The sequence below is a fragment of the Rhinoderma darwinii genome, chromosome 5 (genome assembly GCF_050947455.1).
Source record: "Rhinoderma darwinii isolate aRhiDar2 chromosome 5, aRhiDar2.hap1, whole genome shotgun sequence".
Classification (NCBI taxonomy): Eukaryota; Metazoa; Chordata; class Amphibia; order Anura; family Rhinodermatidae; genus Rhinoderma; species Rhinoderma darwinii.
Window position 1 is genome coordinate 263,503,720 of NC_134691.1, and position 24,179 is coordinate 263,527,898.

Below are 24,179 nucleotides of genomic sequence, written 5' to 3' on the forward strand. Positions count from 1 at the left end.
GCTTCTGACTCTTGCGTTCAGTTCGAGCGAATCTGTGAAACCAGCCCTAACACTAAAGGGGTCATATCAGTCTTATATAAATGGCTCCTTGGCAACCCCACACCTGTTCCTCATACATATGTGGACCGATGGCACCGGGACTTGGGGGCGACGCTCGAACCAGCAGAATGGCATAATATTTGGAGCATAGTTTCGCACTGCTCAATTAACACGAATATTGTAGAATCGGCCTATAAAGTCATGATGCGGTGGTATCTGGTTCCCAGCCGAATTGCACGCGCTTTTCTCACCTACCCCGCCTCGTGCTTTCGTGGCTGCCACACTCCTGGTGACATGCTCCACATATGGTGGTCCTGCCCAAGGCTTATTCAATTCTGGAGCAGGGTGTTTGGCCTTGCCCAGAGTTTGTTTGGTTTAATTATACGTAAAGACCCCAAGATAGCTCTTCTCCACCTCAAACCCCCAGAGCTAACACACGCGCAATTTCGGTTGTTCTCTTACATCCTTTTGGCTGCTAAAATGACTATCGCCCACTCTTGGAAAAAGCGCACTGTAATTTTCGCAGGTGTCAAAACTAGATATTTGTGAACGAAAAACTTACCAGTATCTTACTAGATTGAATTGCCGGTTTCGAGTCGCTCTGGCAACCTTGGATTAGCTATGCCTACTCTCATCTGCCTGCCACTATGATCACTGCTTACTAAGTTCAAAGACTTCATTCATCCTAGATTTCTGACCGACACTCCCCTTAACTTTCCCATCTTTCCGCTTTCTTCTCTCCAATTCTACTTTCCCTCTCTCTTGTTTTCTGTATTTTCTTTCTACAATTGACTTTTGTATACTATTGCCATTACAGCCACGATTGTTTGACACTTTGTCTACATTACTGCTATATTATTCGCTGTGTGTAATGCATTTTTTCTCTGTGCTCTCGAAATATGCTTCTTTATTCTGTTGTAAAACTTTCAATAAAATTTGTTGAAAAGAAAATATTAGTCTGGGAGCAGTAAAGCTATGTATTTACGTAAATTTAGGGGGATTCAGCTGCTTTATCTGTGCCCAGCGAAGCTCCTGTGAGTTGTGAGTGCAAATGTACTCACCCCCTTTGTTGGTCTTGTCAAAGTGTCATATGATCACATGTCAGTATAAATAAACCTGTTCTGAAAGGCCCCTGAATATACAACAGCCATAAGAAAGCAACATGAAGACCAAGGAGCTCTCTAAGCAGGTCAGAGACAACGTTCTGGAGAAGTATAGATCAGGGTTGGGTTATAAAAAAATATATATATATATACACACCAAACTTTGATCATCCCACAGAGCACCATTACATCTATTATAACAAAATGGAAAGAAAATGGCAAAACTACAAATCTGACAAGAGAAGACAGCTCACCAAAACTCGCGGACCAGGCAAGGAATTAATCAGAGATTCAACAGACACCAAAAATAGCATTAAAGGAGCTCTAAAGAGTCACAGAATAGATAGAAATATCTGTCCATAGGACCAATATCAGCCGTACAATCCACAGAGTGGGGCTTTATGAAAGAGAGGCCAGAAAAAATCCATTCCTTAAAGAAACGACATAAGAAAATAAATTTATAGTTAGGCAAACAGCATTTGGCAAACACATGGAAGAAGGTTCTCTGGTCAAATGAGACTAAAATGTAACTTTTTGTTCATCATGCGGCCGTCCTGCCCTACAGTGACCACTAGGGTGCACGCAAGCTCATTCCCGGCTTAAAGGGCCAGCACGCACACATGTAAAGAATTAACTGAATTACTCCCAGATTACCCTGGACTATAAAAAGGGCCCTGCCCTTTCACTCCTTACCTGAGTGTTGTTTGTATTCCTATGTTAGTCCCGTGCCCTGCTACCTGTATTTCGTGCTGTATTTGTTCCTGTTCCCGCTCTAGTATTGGAGTCGTGGTGTGCCGTCTGCTACACCTGCTGTCTTACATCACGTTTGGTGACATCTGCCACGCCTGGTACCTCCTGCCACGTTTTGCATCACCTGTCGTGAAAGTACCATCGGTGCCTAAGCCGCTGCTACTGTCTGGGCTGTTGCAGGTACCCTTGTGTTGGGAGTTTGTATAGACTTGGTACACTGTTTGGCCAGCTGCTACTCTGTAACAGCAGTGCAGCCTAGTGGGTCCACATGCCCACAGATGGTGACACTTACATCTGTAACTGCTGTATAAGGTGGCTCTACAAAGTATTAACTTCCAGGGGGTGAACACTTATGCACATTAAAGTTTTTTGTCTTAATTATTGTATATGTGTCACACTAAAAAACAGTGACACTTATCCATTGGAATATCTAAAACTTTTGCCGTTTGCTATACACAAAGGGCAAGTAAACCTGCCAATTTATTATGGGCTTATGCACTATTTGGTCAGAATACAGTTCTGTTCTAAAGGTATTTAAACAAACATATATAATGCTTTCTACAAATTCATCTTAATATTTATTGCTGTAAGATCTGGCAGGCAGAGACATTCATGCAATATTTAGAGCTTTGGCATCTGAGTAAATATTACTAAATATTTAAAAAGTCTCCTGAGAAATGTTTTATAAGATGGTATCCATGTGATGCAGAACAATTGTTAAAATATTCACTCAGTTGAGGTCGGTTTGATGGATTTTATTGAATGCACAGACCAGCTTTCCTCTGTGGGTCCAGCAGGATTTGGGAGAATCCCAAAATGCCTGTGGCATACTTTATTCATACGGATTTGGAACACAACTAAAAGGTATGAAGACAACATTGTAGCAGGCACGGTTGTATGAAATGAATATGCACCACATCTTCCACTCATTTTGTACTACAATTTTTGATATACAGTTGCTTCAAACTGAGCCTTACATGCGAGAACATTGCCGTTTCCTGCACTCCAGCCTGCCTGTCAATTCACTATTCAATTCAATATATGGCAAAAAATAAAAATGTTTCCCATTACAAAATTTGCACATTTACACATATTTATCTAATTACTACTCTCCTCAATTGTCAAACTATCTAACCAGACCCCATGACCTGTGTGTGTCAGATATACATCATTAAATTGACCCTAAAATACCTTCTACAATCACATCCATGTAAAGTAAATGTGCACCCTGGTGAAAAAAAAAAAGAAGGGAATATCTGTCCTGTGACATGTTGTAGGGGGTGGTACCTCGACAACTCTGTCTTTTAACCCATCGCTTCTTTGGAGCGATAAACAGTACCACATGATCATTCTCAGCCAATCAGCAGCACTTCTAAATAAGGTGATACCCGCTTGTAACTCCTCAGAACCAAGAAATGCTTTATTTTAAACCCAATGTTTAGATGGCGGTTTTGTGGGTGTTAGCGTATGTGCACACGATAACGACTGAAATTACGGAGCTGTATTCAGGAGAAAACAGCACCTGCATTTCAGACGTAATTGCTCGTACTCGCGTTTTGCGAGGCGTCAATTACGGCCGTAATTTGGAGCTGTTCTTCATTGAAGTCAATGAAAAACGGCTCAAATTACATCCCAACTAGTGTCCTGCACTTCTTTGACGACGCTGTTATTTTACGCGCCTTCTTTTGACAGCGATGCGTAAAATTAAAGGTTGGCAAAGTACGTCGGCAAACCCATTGAAATGAATGGGCAGATGTTTGCCGACGTATTTGAGCCGTGTTTTCAGGCGTAATTCGAGGCGTAAAACGCCTCGTTTACGCCTGAAAATAGGTCGTGTGAACCCAGCCTAATTGTACTCACGAGTATAACGGCGGGTCCACATGCGGTGGATCCATAGCAAAATCCGCATGTGTAACCTGTGAATTTTTCAGCTAATTTGCAGTGGATTTCACCCCTTTACATTGAAAGGTGAAAATCCACAAACAGACATGCTGCAGATTTTAAAATCCACACCACCGGTTAATTTTCAGTGCGGAGAAATTCCATGGCATTTCTGGTGCTATAATCCACGGTGGATTTTCTTGAGCAAATCTGAATGTAATATCTGCATTTCCAATACATGTAAACCTACCCTAACTCTACTCATTTCCTTATAGATTTAAAGAGGCTCTGTAACCACATTATAAGTGGCTTATATTGTATATGATGTGATTGGCGCTGTAATGTAGATTTTTATTTATTTTTAATGTGTTTTTTATTTAGAAAAACTATCATTTTTGATGGAGTTATGACCTATATTAGCTTTATGCTAATGAGTTTCTTAATGGACAACTGGCCGTTGTACAGAGGAGTGTATGATGCTGACCAATCAGCGTCATACACTCCTCTCCATTCATTTACACAGCACATAGCGATATAGCTATATCGCTATCTGCAGCCTCATACACACACACGATAACATTACTGCAGTGTTTTGATAATGAATATACATTACCTCCAGCCAGGATGTGACTTCATTCTCCTGACCACTTCTGTAGCGTCTGATTTACAGCACAGCACAGCGAGATCTCGCTGTGAATGACAGCTTACAGCGTAATTTCGCGAGACTATGCCTGCTATGCTGTAACTCACAGAGACGCTACATCAGTTGTCCATTAAGAAACTCTTTAGCATAAAGCTAATATAGGTCACAACTCCGTCAAAAATGATTGTTTTTCTAAATGAATAACACTGCTGTAATCTACATTACAACGCCGATCACATCATGTACAATATAGGCCACTTATAATGTGGTGACAGAGCCTCTTTAAATAGATTTGTCTGATGAGAATGGTGACAATCTCTGTACTGCGCTGCAGAATATGTTGCCATTAAACAAGCAACGGGAAATGAATAGCCAAAGGTTGTATATGCCCTGTAATATTAAAACGCATATAATAGAACGACTTCCGGAGGTGGGACATCTGGCACGGCCGCATCTTAACAGTGTTGCTGCTTACCACTAACTAAACCACCAGATAATGGAGGCATCCTGCGTCTAAAACAGCTCCAAACATCGGGCATCCTTCTGGGCAGCCTCCAACTAAGTAGGCAGCCAAATATTTTTGATTGGGAACAATCCCTGTCACCTGCACTAACCAGCAACCTATACCTAGCAGAGTTGACAGCCAATCCTGTGCCATCAGGACCCACCCTAGAGTTTCAACTCAGAGATGGGTCCCCAAAATACCTAGGACACAAGCTGTGGTAGTTTCGATCTCGACCAACGGCTCCTGCACTCCTCCTCAAGGAACGACCTCCTTGTGCCAGCACCATCTTGAAACCAGAGCTAGGACCCAAATAAGTACAGTCCCATAGAACAACAATTGCTCTATCCTTTCACCACCTTTTGGCCCCACTGGAAGTGGTATGTTGCAGCTCCTGCACTTTACATTGAAAAGCAGTCAGGTTCTGCCTGATGCCTTGGTTAGAAGGGCACTTGTTCCCCCTCTTGTTGGCCTACCTCATTGCAGAACTTGCCCGCAGCTTTTTTTTTACAATCCCCCCCAACCACGACCTTTGGACAAATTGTTACTACCAAACTCATCCAACCATCAAACAATTTGTACATTTTACAAACAATATAGTTATATAAAAAGGTAGTTAACATAACAATAAATTAAAATAAATAAAATTAGAGAGGCCAGTGTGCCTGACTAAAACCGATTGAATAACTGTGGCTAATGAGACTATGTGGGGACATAATGAATAGTTTTCTTCTGTAGATAGTGCCACACACACCCCTTGTAGACACTACCACACAGCTCCCCCTTGTAGGTGCAGCCACATAGCTCCCCCTTGTAGATATTTCCACATTCCACCCCCTAGTAGATAGTGCCACACCCCTTTGTAGATCATACAAAACACACTCCCATGTAGATAGTGCCACAGATTCCCCCTTGTAGATAAAGCCACACAGCCCCCCTTGTAGATAGTGCCACATCCCCCATGTAGAGTGCCACAGACATCCCCCTTGTAGATAGTGACACACAGCACCAATAGTAGATAGCGACACAGTCGCCCTCTTGTAAATAGCGATACAGCCCCATAACAAATGAAAAAACTTGTACTCATCTAGCCCCATTCCCCCGACGAACAGAGCAGCTCCACAGCCACCTCAGCAGCCTATAAGACTGGATCCTTGCGTAGGCCATCGTGATCCATTGAAGTCATCGCGTCGGCCTGCACATGGATCCTGTCCCAGCGCCTTAATGAATGGCAGAGCAGGGACCTCGCTTCTTGCTCCGCCACAGTATTCAATTGTATCCTAGCTAAGCCCCTACAGTCAACCTTACATAACAGTTCAGAAAAACATTTCAAGCTCTTAAAGTGAACTTCCCCAAGGTGAACATCCGACTATATGCAGTCAGTCAGCCCAAAAATGCTTGCACATGCTCCTAAAGCTAAGTGGGAGCAAGCATTCCATGAAATCCTTAACCCTTTGCCATGACAAGGGGCCAAATCTCTGCCCTTTTTATACCTCAATCGATTACAACACAACTACAATAGGCTGCTCAGGTTGGAAACTGGCGATCCCTGATCTTGACATATCGGACTAATTAGCAATTCTGGAGTACGCTCTTAAAACCCCCCCTATCCAGAATATGTAGAGTTGACACAAAGAATCTTTCATAGATCTCCTTAACCAGGAACTGGTAGATGGACCTTTATCAGACTGATATTTGTTTCAAATGTGGGTTACCACAAGCGGACATTGCTCACTGCTTGTGGTCATGCGGGACGATCCAGGGCTTTTGGCTTTTATTAATGTATGTGGCTACCTGGAGTTAAAAAAGTTGCACTAAGATTCAGGCTGCAATCTATATGCTTTTATTGATTTTCAGCTTGAAAGCTATTCCTAGTTTCAGACTTTATTTCTATGGACATGTCCCACCTAGTAACGCATGCTGGATGTGAGGTTTGAGTCTCCAGGATATAGCGGTTTTCACTAGCTCTCATGTATTAGCACAACTTACTCTTTACAAATAAAAATAAAAAAGTTCAGAGCAAGTGTGTCCCAATTCAACAATATACCCCAAATCATCTCACCAACTATGCGTCTTATGTCATCCTATGGAGTCTCTTTGGCTGGGTGCTTTCTAAAATATACAAATGCAACAATGGAAACTTCTTAATTTGGTATCCAACGCTGCAAGGAAGGCCTCCTCCCATGCACAAGCCTCACAAGTTATTCCTAGTCATTCCTTTTCCGAACGGTCTTATTAGAGGCATCCATTCTTAAAGAGGCTCTGTCACCAGATTATAAATGCCCTATCTCCTACATAATCTGATCGCTGCTGTAATGTAGATAACAGCAGTGGTTTTTATTTTGAAAAACTATCATATATGAGGAAGTTATGAGCAATTTTAGATTTATGCTAATTCGTTTCTTAAAGACTAACTGGACGTGTTTTTACTTTTGACCAAGTGGGTGTTGTAAAGAAGTGTATGAGGCTGACCAATCAGTGACCAATCCGCTTCATACACTTCTCATTGTTCCAGCTCAGCTTCTTTCACTACACAATCACACTGTGCTGTGGATCATGCTGGGCTGGAACAATGAGAAGTGTATGAAGCGGATTGGTCACTGATTGGTCAGCCTCATACACTCCTCTGTACAACGCCCAGTTGGTAAAAAGAAATGGTCTTTAAGAAATGAATTAGCATAAATCTAAAATTGTTCATAACTTACTCAAAAATGATCGTTTTTCAAAATAAAAACCACTGCTGTTATCTACATTACAGCGCCGATCACATTATGTAGGAGATAGGACACTTATAATCTGGTGACAGAGCCTCTTTAAGGAGCCTGGAGATGAAAACATTTTTACAATGCGAGATAGCTTTATAGCTATACTACTTCAGAGAATCTAAAATGAGATCAAAATGCACTTTCAAACCACCGGCTGGTACTTGGAAAGGAAAATACCATCTGATCCCCCTATTTAAATCCGCAATAGGCAGCTCTTACTGGAGCAGGCAAAGACCCATGGACTTCGCTCCCCTCCACCCCACCCCACCCCACACTCCCTCATGTTATTTTTATCATCTTAATTAGGGATATCCTACTTAAAAGACTATTATCAAATATCTCCACCCCCATCCGAAGCTTGACCTATGGAATGATACTGCTCTTCATTAGTTTTTGATTGATCTTTCTGTAAACTATTATTTACTGCATATGTTGGTTATCATAGCGTAACAACACCAACAACTTTTTTTTATATCCTTATATCATGACAGCAGTTATTTGACGTTTTACACTATGAAAATTGTTTAAACAATATATAGAAAAAAAAAGAAAAAAGATGTATATAATAGTTAACAAATATGTTAAGCCTAAAAGTATTGACAAATATTAACTTTAACCCCTTAAGGACACGGGCAATTTTGGCCTTGAGGACAGAGCAATTTTTTTAGATTTTCCTCTTTGCATCCCGACGCTCATAACTCTTATTTTTTCTACGACATAGTTGTATGAGACTTTGTTTTTTGCGGGACAAGTTGTACTTTATGTAGGTACCATTTTTTGGTACAAATACATTATCGTTTAATTTCTATAAATTTTTATTTTGGAGAAAATGCAGAAAAAAAAAGCAGTTCCGCAGCAGTTTTAATATTTTTTTTTTTTACACCATACACCGATCATCATAAATAATGTTATACATTTGTTGTACAGGTTGTTACGGTCGTGGCGATACCAAATATGTCTATATTATTTAATGTTTTGGGACTTATATTTTAAAAAGTTTATTTATTATAAAAAAATGTGTGTTTGTGTATTTATTTTACTTTTTATTTATTTATCATTTTTTTTTTTACATTCATTTAAGTTTTTTTTTAATCCCATATTTATCATTTTGATTTTTATTTTGTAACTGTAATGCACTGGCATAGATCTATATGCCAGTACATTAGCCTGTTACTGATTATACACAGGAAGTTGTTAGGGCATACCTCAGTATGCCTTAACAGGAAATATGTTCAGACAGCCCTGGGGTCCTTCAATGGACCCTGGGCTGTCTGGCCATATGAGTTGTGGGCTTTAATCGCGTCACCGTTATCTTCTGTGACGCGATCAAAGTGCAGTCCCCTCTCCTTGAACGCTGCAATCAGCTTTCATCGCGGCATTCAAAGGGTTAACGGCGGAGAGAAAAGGTTTCTCTCCTCTCCGCTGTCAGAGCGGGGACGTGGCTGTGTATTACAGCCGTGCCCCGCTCTCGATCGGCTTTCACACAGGACGAGAATGCTCGTCCTGTGTCGGCAACCAGTTAAAGTAAACTGAAACTACAATTTAAGGAAGAATTATGGGCACACTGATTAAAATAGTCAGTTTTCTACTCAGTCATGACATGTCATCGGCAGTTCAACAGTTTTCTTAAAGCATATTGCGTTATGTGACTTTTCAGAATAAGCTGTCATATGTGTGTACATGAGGAATAACAATTTTTCTGGCCATTATATGACTTGTATTCTGCATTTTTGGCAGTTTTTCCCCTCTGCAAGCTCTAGCTCCAGCTGTCAGTCTTACCGGAGATCAGCTCCAGAGGGGGAGGAAACTATGCTGCTATTGTGAATCCTGTAAGATCCTGCTTACCTATATATCTAAGGCCCCCTGCACAAGACCGTGTCCATAATCACTGTCTGTGTTTACGGGCAACACCGGCCACTGACGGCCGCGGACAGCCACCCGCATTTGGGGGCCGAACTCCCATAAAAATTATGTTAGCACGGTCCGTAAAAAGCAAAAAATGATGACATGTCCTATCTTTTGCGGAGCCTTCCTACGCCACGGACACTTTCCCGTAAATACACGGGACGACGTCAGTCGGCCATATAAATGAATGGGTCCATAATTACGGCCCGTAAATACGGACAAAATCTACTGTCGTGTACATGGGGCCTAACAAATACACATATAGAAGCAGTATTGGCAACATAGAGGGCATTACACAGCAGTAATGAGCAGTGAATTCAGCACAGGATTAAGATAAAACCATTACAAAATGCTGCAATATCTGTGTGTGTGTCTCGGTCTCTCCACTGTCTCCCTCCAACAGCGCCTTCTTCCTCCTCTCCATAGGCTTCTATGGGCAAGCAGCCATAATCTAATCTTTCAGTGTATGGATTCTTGTGTATGGATTTTATAATTAATTTAGGGACTTCAAATTTAAGGAGGCAGGGGGGAAAAAAAAATCTGTTAAGTGTAGAAAGACTTTTCTTCTGTAATAAGATAAGTAAAATAAGACAAAAAAGTTTCTTCTATTCACTTGTACTATTGATTTATGGAATAAAAACTAAACCGTTTAGCTACTCTAAGAATTGTTGTACTGTATTTTTATTATGGAAGTTGCCGCAGCAGTTTACTCAGCCTGTGGGAAGGTCAATTGATATGTCTGTCCTATTCTAAACGTGAACAACCTCTAGCGTAACACAGATTGTATTCTGAGTGGAAGCACAATGACAAAGTTTAAGATAAAAGATGTATAAACTCTTAATGGGTGAATTAAAGGATAACTAAACGTTTGACAAACTTCTGACATGTCATAGTGACATGTCAGAAGTTTTGATTGGTGGGGGTCCAAGCACTGAGACCCCCACCAATCACTAACACGAAGCGGCAGAAGCACTCAGGTGAGCGCTCAGCCGCTTAGTTTTTGTTCGGCTTTTTCCGGAAAGCCGATGTAATGGAGTACGGGCTGATAGACTTTCCATTGAGCCCGTAGTCCAATACATTGATTTGCGAAAAAAGCCAAACAGACACGAAGCGGCTGGGCGCTCACACGGGCGCTTCTGCCTCTTCGTTTTAGCGATTGGTGGGGATCTCAGTGCTCGGACCCCCACCAATCAAAACTTCTGACATGTCAGAAGTTTGTTAAACGATCAGTTACCCTTTAAGGAGGCTCTGTCACCACATTATAAGTGGCTTATATTGTACATGATGTGATCGGCGCTGTAATGTAGATTACAGCAGTGTTTTTTTATTTAGAAAAACTATTATTTTTGACTGAGTTATGACCTATATTAGCTTTATGCTAATGAGTTTCTCAATGGACAACTGGGCGTGTTTTACTATATGACCAAGTGGGCGTTGTGGAAAGAAGTGTATGACGCTGACCAATCAGAGTCATACACTTCTCTCCATTCATTTACACTGCACTAGCGATATAGCTATATCGCTATGTGCAGCCTCATACACACACTATAACATTACTGCAGTGTCCTGACAATGAATATACATTACCTCCAGCCAGGACGTGATGTGTATTCAGAATCCGGACCACTTCTGTAGCGTCTCTGTGATTTACAGCACAGCACAGCGAGATCTCGCTGTGAATGACAGCTTACAGCGTAATCTCGCGAGACTACGCCTGCTATGCTGTAAATCACAGGGAAGAGCAGAGAAGTGTCAGGATTCTGAATAAACACCACGTCCAAGCTGGAAGTAATGTATATTCATTGTCAGGACACTGCAGTAACATTATAGTGTGTTTATGTGGCTGCAACGCAAGCTATATCACTAGTGCAGTGTAAATGAATGGAGAGAAGTGTATGACACTGATTGGTCAGCGTCATACACTCCTCTGTACAACGCCCACTTGGCCATATAATAAAACGCGCCCAGTTGTCCATTGAGAAACTCATTAGCATAAAGCTAATATAGGTCAGAACTCCGTCAAAAATGATCGTTTTTCTAAATAAAAAACACTGCTGTAATCTACATTACAGCGTCGATCACATCATGTACAATATAGGCCACTTATAATGTGGTGACATAGCCTCTTTAAGCACTGCCTGGGAGACGTAGGATACAGGACATGCATGTCCTATAACAGGCACTTTAGATAACTAGCTGAAGTAACATGGGAGAAGGAAGGAGACTGTGCAAGAAAGAAGATAACTTTATGTACAGAACTTGAGACACAGTGAAGTGGAGCATGACTATTATACCAGAAGAAGAGCTGTGGGAATAACCTAGTCATGGAGATGACACACAGAGCTGACAGAAAGAAGGAAAGGAGGTTAGAACTGACAGAACTAAGGAAAGGATGTTTGCTAGGACTTAGAAGTACTATTTAATGTAGCTTTTCTATGCTTGGTCTCGAAACTTACAAACTGTGTTATGCCTGGTGTAGAACATTAACCCCTTAATGGCCACCCATACACCTTTTCACCACGGTCATTAAGGGTACGTATGCAACAGCAACACCTTTTCATGGTGCTGTGTCATCAGCCTAGCACGGGTGTCAGGATATCGAATGACAGCCGGGCTCCTGCTTTAAATCCGGGATCGGGGTTACCTGGCCGTTTAAACCTTTAGATGCAGCGGTCCATAGCAACCGCGGCATCTGAGTGGTTTCAGAGGGAGGGGGCTCCCTCTGTCACCCCAGCGATGCGATCACGGGATGCCGATGGTTTCCAAGGTTTGCCATTAGAGTATGCATATTAGACCCTGCCAGGGCCTAGTAGAATACCTGTCAGTTTTTCGCAGACAGGCATAATACACTGCAATACAAAACTATTGCAGTGTATTATAAGAGCAATCAAATGATCGCATTGTAAAGTCCCGTAGTGGGACTAAAAAAAACAAGTAAAAGATAGATCAGTTTATAATAGAAAAATCCCAAGTAAAAAAAATTGAAAAACCCATTTTTCCCCTTATAAAATGCTTTAATATGAACAAAAATTAAAAAAAAAGCTACATAAAATTGGAACTGTTGTGTACGTAAATGCCAGAGTTGCGGTTTTCCTACCTTAAGAAAAAATGCAATGAAAAGTGATTAAAAAGTTGTATTTAACCCGAAAGGGTACCCATAAAAACTACAAGTTGTCCTGCAAAACATGCCCACATACAACTAATGCCCCCTGCACACGGCCGAAGCCATTTGTGTAGTCAATGATTACGGCACGGACAGGCCGCGGACTGTCACACACATTTGCGGGCCATGCGCACATGAAAAGGTATAGGAGCATGGTCTGTAAAAGCAAAAAATAGGACGTCCTATTTTTTGTGGGTCATTTCTATGGCCCAGACACTTACACATAAATATACAGGAAGGGGTCTGTGGCCCATAGAAATGAATGGATCAATATTTTTATCTGCAATTACAGATCCGTAATTGTGGATAAATATTTAAATATTAAACTCAAACTTTATGACTAATATTTATTTAAAAAGTATATTATATATATATATTTCTTCTGTAAATAAATTAGTGGACAACTGGCTGTTACCATTCCCCATGTTTATAGGTTGTATGCTGACACTTTGTAGAATTAATTCTACATATAAACTGTAAAATTATTTTGAATTAGGCTATCCTATGGGCTGACATGAAGGCTATGCGGCGACATAGGTTGCGCAGCCAAAGATCGCTGTGTCGCCCTGCCTACATTCCAGGTAATGAAAGCCAAGACCACAGTCGAAAGAATCCCAGCGGGTTTGTATTTTGTGGGCCTGTGGAGTCGCAAATTCACTACATTGACTTTCATTACCTGCGATTCAGGCAGGACGACACAGCGATCTTTGGCCACACAGCCTGTGTCAAAGTTGAGGTAGCTCTAGCGTAACTGAACAGAACTGCTGTGACTGGATCTGATCTGTGGCAGACTGGTGTGCTTATATGGTATGTTTAGGGGAAATTCTGTCTCAAACCTGTTGTCCAGTTAGAATTTTTTTTTAATCTGCCTTTTAAGGGAATTCTAAATGAATAATGAGGGTACTTCATCCTTACCTCTTGGCCAGAGTAAAGAGCGTTTACGAGTGTCTCTCACCCTGGAGGGCCTGTCCTGTTCCGCATTAAAGAGACAACCCATTGATTTTAACCCCTTAACCGCTTCCCGACCGCCCACTGTATATTCACGTCGGCACTTGCTGGGCTCTGTGCAGTGCCGACGTGAATTCACGGTGGGTGTTAAAAGCGCGATCCGGGTGTCTCAGAGTAGCGCTGACACCCGGATCGCGCTGTTATCACCTGCCTCTGGTCCCGGAGATATGATCGGGACCTGATTAGTTCAGGTCCCGGTCATGTGATCGCAGGGAAAGTGTGTTGTAGCAACGAACTGGAAAGTTTGTTGCTATAACAAACTGGAAAGCTTGTTGCTACAACAAACTTTCCCGGGGACCGATTGCTGGTGCTGCAGTCGGTTATAAGGCAGAACCGGGGGCCATAAAACGGCCCCCGGGTCTGCCATGCACAGCAGCCTATGAGAACCAGCCGGATGCTGGTTCTCATTAGCTTCCCGTCAGTGTGACTCTCAGCGTCACACTGACAGTTTTATAATACGTTACACTACCTAGGTAGTGTAATGTATTATAGCAGCGATCAGTGCTGCCAGTCCTCAAGTAAAACAAGTAAAAAATAAAGTCATAAAAAAGTTTTATAAAAGTGTAAAAACAAGTTATAAAAGTTACAAAAAAAAATAATGCTTTTTTTCCTATAATAAGTCTTTTATTATAGGAAAAAAATTAAAATGTTAAAAAAAGTACACATATTTGGTATCACCAGGTTCGTAACGACCCAAACGATAAAACTATAATATTATTTTTCCCGCACGGTGAACACCGCAAAAAAAATAATTAAAAAACAATGTCAGAATCACTTTTTTTTGGTCATCAACCCTCCCAAAATATAGAATAAAAAGTGATCAAAAAGTCGCATGTACCCCAAAATAATACCAATAAAAACTACAACCCGTCCCGCAAAAAACAAGCCCTTACACCGCTTTTTTGACGGAAATATATAAAATTATGTCTCTCAGAATATGGTGACACAAAAAATAAATAATTTTATCAAAGTGATTTTATTGTGCAATCGCCACAAAACATAAACCTATATACAAATGGTATCGCCGTAATCGTACCGACCCGCAGAATAAAGTAAAATGTCATTTATACCGCACAGTGAAAAGTGTAAAAAAAAAAATACAAAAAACATTGTCAGAATTTATGTTTCTTTGTCACCTTGCTTCCAAAAAAATCTAATAAAAAGTGATAAAAAAAAAAAAATCACATGTACCCTAAAATGGTACTAATGAAAAGTACAGATTGTCCCGCAACAAATAAGCCCTCACACAGCTCCGTTGGAGAAAAAATAAAAAAGTTCTGGCTCTCAGAATATGGCGATGCAAAATGTGCAGAGTGTCCAAAAGCGGATAGGATCGGGCGCCATTTATCAGTGCGACAAAGGCCACATATCTGCGAATTATTATTTATGTGCCCCATTATTATACCCTCTTATTATGCCCTGATGTACTCTGCCCAGTTTACTCATACCCCCACATTATAAACTGAGATACCAGCAAAACGCCAAACAGAACAGTTACCAAGCAAAATCTGCGCTCCAAAAGACAAATGGCGTTCCCTCCCTTCTGAGCCCCACAGCATGCCCAAACACCAGCTTACGTCCACATATATGACATTTTATATCCGGGAGAACCCGCTCAACATTGTGTGAGGTATTTGTCTTCAGTGGCACAAACTGGGCACAATATATTGTGCATTAAAGTGGCATATCAGTGGAAAATGTTAATTTTCACTTTGCACCATCCGCTGCGCATTAACGCCTTGGCGCACCATGACTTGATAGCATGCCGTGGTGCGAGGGGTTATATATGGAGCGGGCTCACGCGCTTTGCCCGCTCCATATTCTGCAGGTGTCCGCTGTGTATTACAGCTGACACCCGGGACTAACGGACAGGAACAGCGATCGCGCTGTTACAGGAGCCTATAAAATGACATTATACTGCAATACATTAGTACTGCAGTGTATTGTACCAGCGACCTAATGATCGCTCGTTCCAGTCCCCTAAAGGGACTTTTGTGAGGTTTCCACTGTTTTGGTACCTCAGGGGCTTTGCATATGCGACATGACACCCAAAAACCATTCCAGCTAAATTTGAGCTCCAAAAGCCAAATATTGTTCCTTCCCTCCTGAGTCCTGCCGTGGGTCCAAACAGCAGTTTATTACCACATATGGCATATTGCTGTAATCAGGACAAATTGCTTTACAAATTTTGGGGTAATTTTTCTCCTTTATTCATTTTAAAAATTAACAATTTCTACCTTTTTTCAGAAAAAAGTAGATTTTCATTTTCACGGCCTAATTCCACTAAATTCAGCAAAAAAACTGTGGGGTCAAAATGCTAACTATACCCCTAGAACAATTCCTTGAGGGGTGTAGTCTTCAAAATGGGGTCAGTTTTGGGGGGATTCCACTGTTTTGCTTACTCCAGGGCGTTGCAAACGCGACATGGCACTGAAAAACAATCCAGCAAAATCTGCGCTTCAAAATCCAAATGGCGCTCCTTCCCTTCTGAGCTCTGCCGTGGGTCCAAACAGCAGTTTAGTACCACATATGGGGTATTGGCGCAATCGGGAGAAGTAGCTTTACAAGTTGTGGGGTGCTTTTTAATCTTTATTCCTTGCAAATATTTTTTTTAATATTTTTTCAGATAAAAAGTAGATTTTCACTTTCACAGAAAAACTCCAATAAATATAGCAAAATACCTGTGGGGTCAAGATGCTCATTATACCCCTAGATAAATTCCTTGAGGTGTGTAGTTTCCAAAACTGTCTCACTTTTGGGGGATTTCCACTGTTTTGGCACCACAAGACCTCTTCAAACCTGACATGGTGCCTAAAATATATTCTAAAAAAAGGAGGCCCCAAAATCCACTAGGTGCACCTTTGCTTCTGAGGCCGGTGTTTCAGTCCATTTTCACACTAGAGCCACATGTGGGATATTTCTAAAAACTGCAGAATCTGGGCAATAAATATTGAGTTGCATTTCTCGGGTAAAACATTCTGTGTTACAGAAAAAAATGTATTACAAATGAATTTCAGCAAAAAAAATAAAATTTGTAAATTTCACCTCTACTTTGCTTTAATTCCTGTGAAGCGCCTAATGGGTTAAGAAACTTTCTGAATGCTATTTTGAATACTTTGAGGGGTGCAGTTTTTATTATGGGGTGATTTATGGGGTCTATCTAGTACATAAGGCCCTCAAAGCCACTTCAGAACTGAACTGGTCCCTGTAAAAATAGCCTTTTGAAATTTTCTAGAAAATGTGAGAAATTGGTGCTAAAGTTCTAAACGTTGTAACGTCCTAGAAAAATAAAATAATGTTAAAAAAAACTATGCAAATATAAAGTAGACATATGGAATATATAAAATAGTAACTATTTTGTGTGGTATTACTATCAGTTTTACAAGCAGATACATTTAAAATGAGAAAAATCATAATTTTTGCAAATTTTCTCTAAATTTTGGTGTTTTTCACAAATAAGCAATGAATTTATTGACCAAATTTTTCCACTAACAAAGTACAATATGTCACGAGAAAACAATCTCAGAGTCGCTTGGATAGGCAAAAGCATTCCAGAGTTATTAACACATAAATTGACACATGTCAGATTTGAGAAAATGGGGCTGGTCATGAAGGTCAAAATGAGCTCGGTCTTGAAAGGGTTAAGGACGCAGCCTAGTTTGGGCCTTTAGGCTCAGAGCCCATTTTTCAAATCTGACATTTTTCAGTTTATGTGGTAGTAACTTCGGAATGCTTTGACCTATCCAAGCGATTCTGATATTGTTTTCTCGTGACACATTGGGCATTATGTTAGCTGTAAAATGTGGTCGGTACATTGATTGTTTACTTGAGAATAGCAAAATTTAGTAGAAATTTTGAAAAAATAGCACATTTTTTTATTTAAATGTATCTGCTCGTAAGGCAGACTGTTATACCACACAAAATAGTTACCAATTAACATTTCCCATATGTCTACTTTAGATTGGCATCATTGTTTGAACATTATTTAAATTTTTTAAGACGCTATAAGGCTTAGAACATAAACAGCAATTTCTCATATTTTCAAGAAAATTTAAAAAGCTTTTTTTTTAGCTACCAGTTCAGTTCTAAAGTGGCTTTGAGGGGCCTATGTATTATAAACCCCCATGAAACACCCCTTTTTAAAAACTAGACCCTCAAAGTATTCAAAACAGCATATAGAAAGTTTCTTAACCCTTTAGGCGTTTCACAGGAATTAAAGTAAAGTGGAGGTGAAATGTGCACGGCCAGCTTCTTATACCACACACTCGATTTACGCACGGCGCTGTAGGGCTTCAGGACTTGATCTGACAAGTCCACCCCTCCCATGAACCTATTGTATTCCAGGATGCAGTCTGGTTTGAAGGTCTCTGTACTGGTACCTCGTCCTGGTACATGGGTACTGGTGTAGCCATGTATTGTTGCCAATACAAGAACATCTCTCTTGTCCTACTTGACACACAATATGTTGCATCTAGAATGTGCCCTGCTCTCACCCCTTCTTATTTGCCCAAGCAGTGCCTTAGGGAGGGCTCTCCGATTTCTTCTAGCAGTGCCGCAGTACTTCTGGAAGCAAGGCAGTTGAAAAGTGGGACACTGGTATAAAAATTATCCAGGTAGGGGTGGTAACCCTGGTCCAGCAGTTGGTTCACAAAATCCCACACAATTTTGGTGTCAACTCCCAGTAAGGGCGGGCATTCTGGGGGCTGAATACCGGTGTCCATCCCTTCACATATCCTAAATTTGTAAGTCTACCCTGATGCACATTCGCACATCTTATACATCTTCACGCCATACTTTGCCCTCTTACTCGGCAGGTACTGGCGGAAAAGAAGCCTCCCTTTAAAATGTTCCAGGGACTCATCAACAGAAATACACTTCGAGGGTGTATGCTTTGGCAAACGGGGCACTGAAATGGTCTAATAGGGTTCTTAGTTTATATAAACGGTCAAAACTGGGGTCATCTCGGGGTGGGCACTGCTCATTATCAGTATAATGTAGGAAGCAAAGTATTGCCTCATAACGCATCCTGGACATGGCCATGCGGTACATAGGAGCGTGGTATAAGATGTCTGTGCTCCAGTAGGTCCTAATGGATGGCTTTTTCAGAAGCCCCATGTTCAAGAGCAGTCCGCAGAACTCGCCCAACTCTGCTTCGTCTACAGGAGTCCACCTGTGGGATTGGGCATAAAATTATGTGGGGTTCTTGGTTATATACGGTTGGGCATATAAATTTGTCTGTGACACCATAAACTCTATAAACTCATCCGTGAAAAAGAACGTGAAAAAGTCCATCTCACTGAGCCCTGCCGTGTTAAATTTGATCCCTGGGCTGCCCGTGTACTTAGGGATTTGGGGTACATAATTGTCTGGTGTGGGCTTCCAAATGGGGTCACTTCGCTCGGGGGTATCAATTGTTGCGGGGTCACTTCTCTCAGGGATTTCAACTGTGGTGGTGGTCCTGGGGCGTCTCCTAGGGGGTCCCTCCTCTTCATCACTGGATGAGGAGGTCGACAAATAAAACAGAATAATATATAATCTACCCTCTTCCATTTATTTGTTTTACTTGGCACCAGCACTCCACACATTTGACAAAAACCCCAGCTGATTTTAATCCAGGAATGACCTCATAAGGGTCTGTTCATACGCACTGTTTTCAGACGTAATTCGGGCGTTTTACGCCTCAAATTACGCCTGAAAAAAAGTCTCCATTACGCCTACAAACATCTGCCCATTGCTTTCAATGGGTTTTACAATGTTCTGTTCCCACGAGGTGTAATTTTACGTGTCACTGTCAAAAGACGGCGTGTAAAAAGACGCCCGCATCAAAGAAGTGTATGTCATTTCTTGGGACGTTTTTGGAGCAGTTTTTCATTGACTCCATTGAAAAACAGCTCCAATAACGTCCGTAAAATACGCCGCGAGAAACACGAGTAGTTACAAAAACGTCTGAAAATCAGAAGCGGTTTTCAGGCGAAAATAGCTCCGTAATTTCAGACGTATTTTGCTACTGCGTGTGAACATATCCTAAGTGTTTCTGCTCTTGCTTAAGCTCTCAGTCGGCCATTGGGGGCTCATGGTAAGGTGAGCTTATTCCATCTGTTCCCTTTTTGTGGTGCTGTGGGGTGGCACCTGTTGCTGTGGTGCTGCATTTGTGGGGGGACGGTAGCCCAGAGCCAAGGTGGCTTGGCACGGTCTGATGGCATGAGAGCTTTAGGGCCCCTGGGTTGTTCCCTCTGCAGGAGCGGTGCTTCAGTGGCGGTGGCTGCTATGCGGTGCTGCAACCGCTAGAGTAGGGACCCACTTTAAAAGAGGTTGCCGTTAAGTGGTAAGTGGGCTTATACAGTTTGATCAAAATGTTAACAAGAACCTCATGTTCATGTTTAGAAATTATGCCTAGCGGCTCAAGTCAACATATACTTTGTGGATTGTGCGGTCCATGTCTATTTCCTCTTAATGTTTTCCAAATAAAACAAAGTCGCACCATCTGACGTGTCTGTGTCGGAGGTAAGAAAGGAATACGCCTCTTCGGCAGTAAATGTCCGTTAGGACATGTTTGTTGTGCTTAGACACGTACAAACTAACTCCCTAACTGGGAGCAATAGGGTGCTACCTAAACTAGCACAAAAGCCTGTTTTTTTTGTTTTTTTTAGGGAACAAATGGACTTCCCTGACTCTAAAACTAAAACTAACTAGGGCGAGGTTCCTAACACTAAACCGAACTAGATTTTATGTGAACTTCCCTAACACTAAACCTAACTACGGTGACGATTCCCTGATGCCAAGTTCCCCGATGCTATAACTACACTTTTGACAGTTCCCTGACACTAACTAACCCTAATACTAAACTAACCAGTTAAATTGTCAAAATTGGCTAAACTAAAAAATTTTTTTGTTTTGTGTTATATATTTTATATAGAATAAAGAAAGAAAAAATAATCCTCAGGGACAAAGAAATGTGGTCCTGAAGACTGAGAAGTGGCCAGTGATAGGAGATCACAGACCAAAAACGTGGGCGGAACACAAGGAGGAAGGAAAGAGGAGAGGGTAAAGGATGGGGAGATGGGAACCCCCAAAAAAAAAAAAAAAAGTGCTTTATTTATTTTTTTAAACTTTTTTCACTTCTCTCTTCTCTCTCTCTGCTCACAAACGCTCTGAACGCCTCACTAACTCCAACAGAGATGTTCAGGGCGGTTGCAGCAGGATGTGGTCAGAGAGAGGAAGTGAAGAGACGAATCACCACTATTGGTCAGTTAGTCACGGACTAGCCAATAGGTGCGATCGGCGAGGGGGTACCATAGCGACTGGTCCTGGCATATTGAGCTGTGATAGCCTGCTGTCGGAAACCGGATCTATCACAGGTCATGAACGCGCCGGGCGCGAGCGCCGCTGTGTTGAATGCAGGACGTACTATTAGGTCATGGAGTGCGAACGATACAGTTACCATGACCTAATAGTACGTCCAGGAGCGGGAAGGGGTTAATAAGCACTTAATTTCGTCAAGTAATTTGGACCCTGTTCGATTTTCCCACAGATAGCTGATATCCAGGGGTCACTGCTTATTGTCAAGAGACCCTTCTAACAAGCACAGATTGCCCAAAGCGGATGACCCTTTTAACCCCTTAATACCGAAGGTATTTTAAACCTTAATGACCGAGCAATTTTTTAAGTTTTTCCATCGTCGAATTCAAAGAGCTAGAACTTTGTTATTTTTGCGTCGACATAGCTGTATAAGGACTTTTTTTTTGCGGGACAAGTTGTATTTTATAAAAGCACCATTTTGGGGTACATATAATTTATTAACTTTTTAATAACTTTTTTTAGTGGGGTACTGGAAAAAAACAGAAATTTCGCCATTTGTTTTGAGTCTTAATTTTACGCCGTTTACCGTGTGGTATAAATAATATAATAGCTTTATTCAGGGTCGTTACGATTGTGGCGATACCAAATTTATATGGATTTGTTTATACACAGTAAAAACAAATTTTTTTCAAAACTATTTGCTTTTGTGCCGCCATATTTCAAGAGCGATAACTTTTTTATTTTTTGTCCGATGCAGCTGTATGAAGGCTTTTTTTTTCGGGATGACTTGTAGTTTGTATTGGTACCATTTTGGAGTAGATACGACGGTTTGATCACTTTTTATCAAATTCTTTTGAAGGCCGGATGAACAGAAAACTGGAATTCTGGCGTTGTTTTATAGTAGATTTTTTACGGCGTTCACGTGCGGGTTACATAATGTAATCATTTTATAGTTGGGTTTGTTACGGACGTGGGGATACCAAATATGAGTAACTTTTTACCTTTTTCCATAAAGTAATTTGTAAGGGGAAAAAGTGGGTATTTTTTTTTTTTACTTGGGACATTTATTTATTTCAAACTTTATTTAACTTTTTTTTTAACTTTATTTTTAGTGTATAATTGCTGGTCAGTGTAAAACTGACAGGCAACTGTTAGGTCATGCCTCTGGCATGGTCTAACAGGCAATTACTAAAGGCAGACCTGGGGGCCTTTGTTAGGCTCCCAGGCTGCCATAGAACCCATTGGCACCCCACGATGCATGCGGGGATGCCAGCGGGATGAGAGAGGAAGCCCCCTCCCTCTAAAATCACTCAGATGCGGCGCCTGCTATTCAGCACCGCATCTGAGGGGTTAACACTGCTAGTGGTCTCCAATCGTTGCCCTGAAGCCCGAGGCTGTTACTAACCGCACAGGCTTCAGGAGATCCCCGCACGATACGGGGTAAGTTCTTCTGAAGTGCCGATGTGGAAACGCATCGCTTCAGCAGAACTACCCTGAACGGTCAACATAGAAATACTATACGCCGGTCGTTAAGGGGTTAAACAAATGCTGTAGTAATTCATAAAAACAAAAGAATAAACTGTGCCAAAGATGAGAAATTGAATGCAACAAATATTAAATAAAGTGACATCTAGAAAAGGTTAAATATATTTTTTCCTCCACAAAACATTACATTATCTTTTGCTTAGCCAAGTGCATCCAAGAGTTAATACTTTATTGTACTTTTTTACTACATCTGTCCATCCTTTTAGAATTGACATTGCCCTGAGCATTTCCTCGTGTAGAATTAATGCAGATTTAAGTCTAGTAAATTATATTATGTAAAAGAGTTAAAATACAGCAAGATCTCCTAATCCTTCTCACAGAGCCCTAACCGTGATATATCGCAGTATTTTATTTGTATAGCTTCACTTTATTCAAGCATTTCATTATTAAGCACTGTGCAGAAACAAATCCATGAACGTCATTTGTGTCTATAAAACATGACCTTCTGAAATCAATGTTTCCCTCCCTTTCAATGTATTGAGCAGATAATCTACTGAAAGGTCAAAACTTCTAACAAAAATTAAGCCGTCCTTGAGCAATGTACAGACAGTAGGTTAAGTGGACTGCTTCCCAAATTACTCACATATAAACGTGCATATGAAAATGTTTTATTGATTTCTTAGACAAATTTACAGTCCATAACTAAAAATCTACTGAACTTTATACACCAATTCTTCAGTGTGGTTGGAGATGTTTAATAAGTAAAATAGTCCAAATAATAAGCCAATATGTTAGCAAGAAAAACACACGCAGGGTTGGATTGGACCACCAGAGTGCCAGAGAATTCCCTGGGGGCAGAGGCTCTGATGGACCTATAGGGCCCATTATTCTAGCAGGAAAAAAACAACCATTTGGAGCGGACTGACTAATTACTGGCCACTAGGTTTTATCCCTTATGCAGTGATCCACAGATCGCCTATTAGACCTTATAGATAATATGTCCTGCCTTTGAAATAACAACAAAGTTTATGCTGTAATTAAATGTTATATGCACATGATCTGTATAGATAAAAGGGTGGACCCTCAGAATAATTTCCTCTAATTGGCCCAAGAAACTCCAGTCTGACATTGAACTAAAATGTATATAAGGTGCTGCAATTTCAAGCTGCTTGTGAATTGATCAAAGGAAAAACGATTTTCTAAAACAAAAGTAAGTATATGTTACACAAATTATACTTGAACACTAAAGTATATTGGCGTTTGTTATTCTGGGAGACAGACACCTAGCACCACCAAATGGGTGAAGGTAGAAGCCTCCCCGGGCCTTCTTAGACCCAATCGCAGCAGCCAATAGCAGCCGCGGTCACAAGATACCGGGGGAGTTCTTGCGGGAGAGTGGGAACTCTTTTCAGAATATTTCAGGCGGCGATGGAGAAGAACGCTTGCTCTATAGCAGTCTCCTTATCTGTGGAGATGTCTCCATAGAAAAGCGAGAAGATTTTCAAACGCCCTCTATCCTCCCCAACTTCTTTCAATTCATCATCTGAGTAGGAACCAATAATAAAGAAAAAGTCTAGGGTGCATTGGAAAGCAGCACCCAAGCGTCGCACTAGTCACTTAGTGATACTGAGGCTTC

At 41.1% G+C, this 24,179-nt stretch overlaps 1 protein-coding gene across 2 annotated transcripts in view; it reads right to left on the reverse strand.

Annotated features, from left to right (window-relative positions):
• ULK4 (unc-51 like kinase 4) overlaps positions 1–24,179 on the reverse strand; it is a 771,869-nt gene that overhangs the window by 578,668 nt on the left and 169,022 nt on the right. The gene's annotated exons all lie outside the window — the stretch shown is intronic.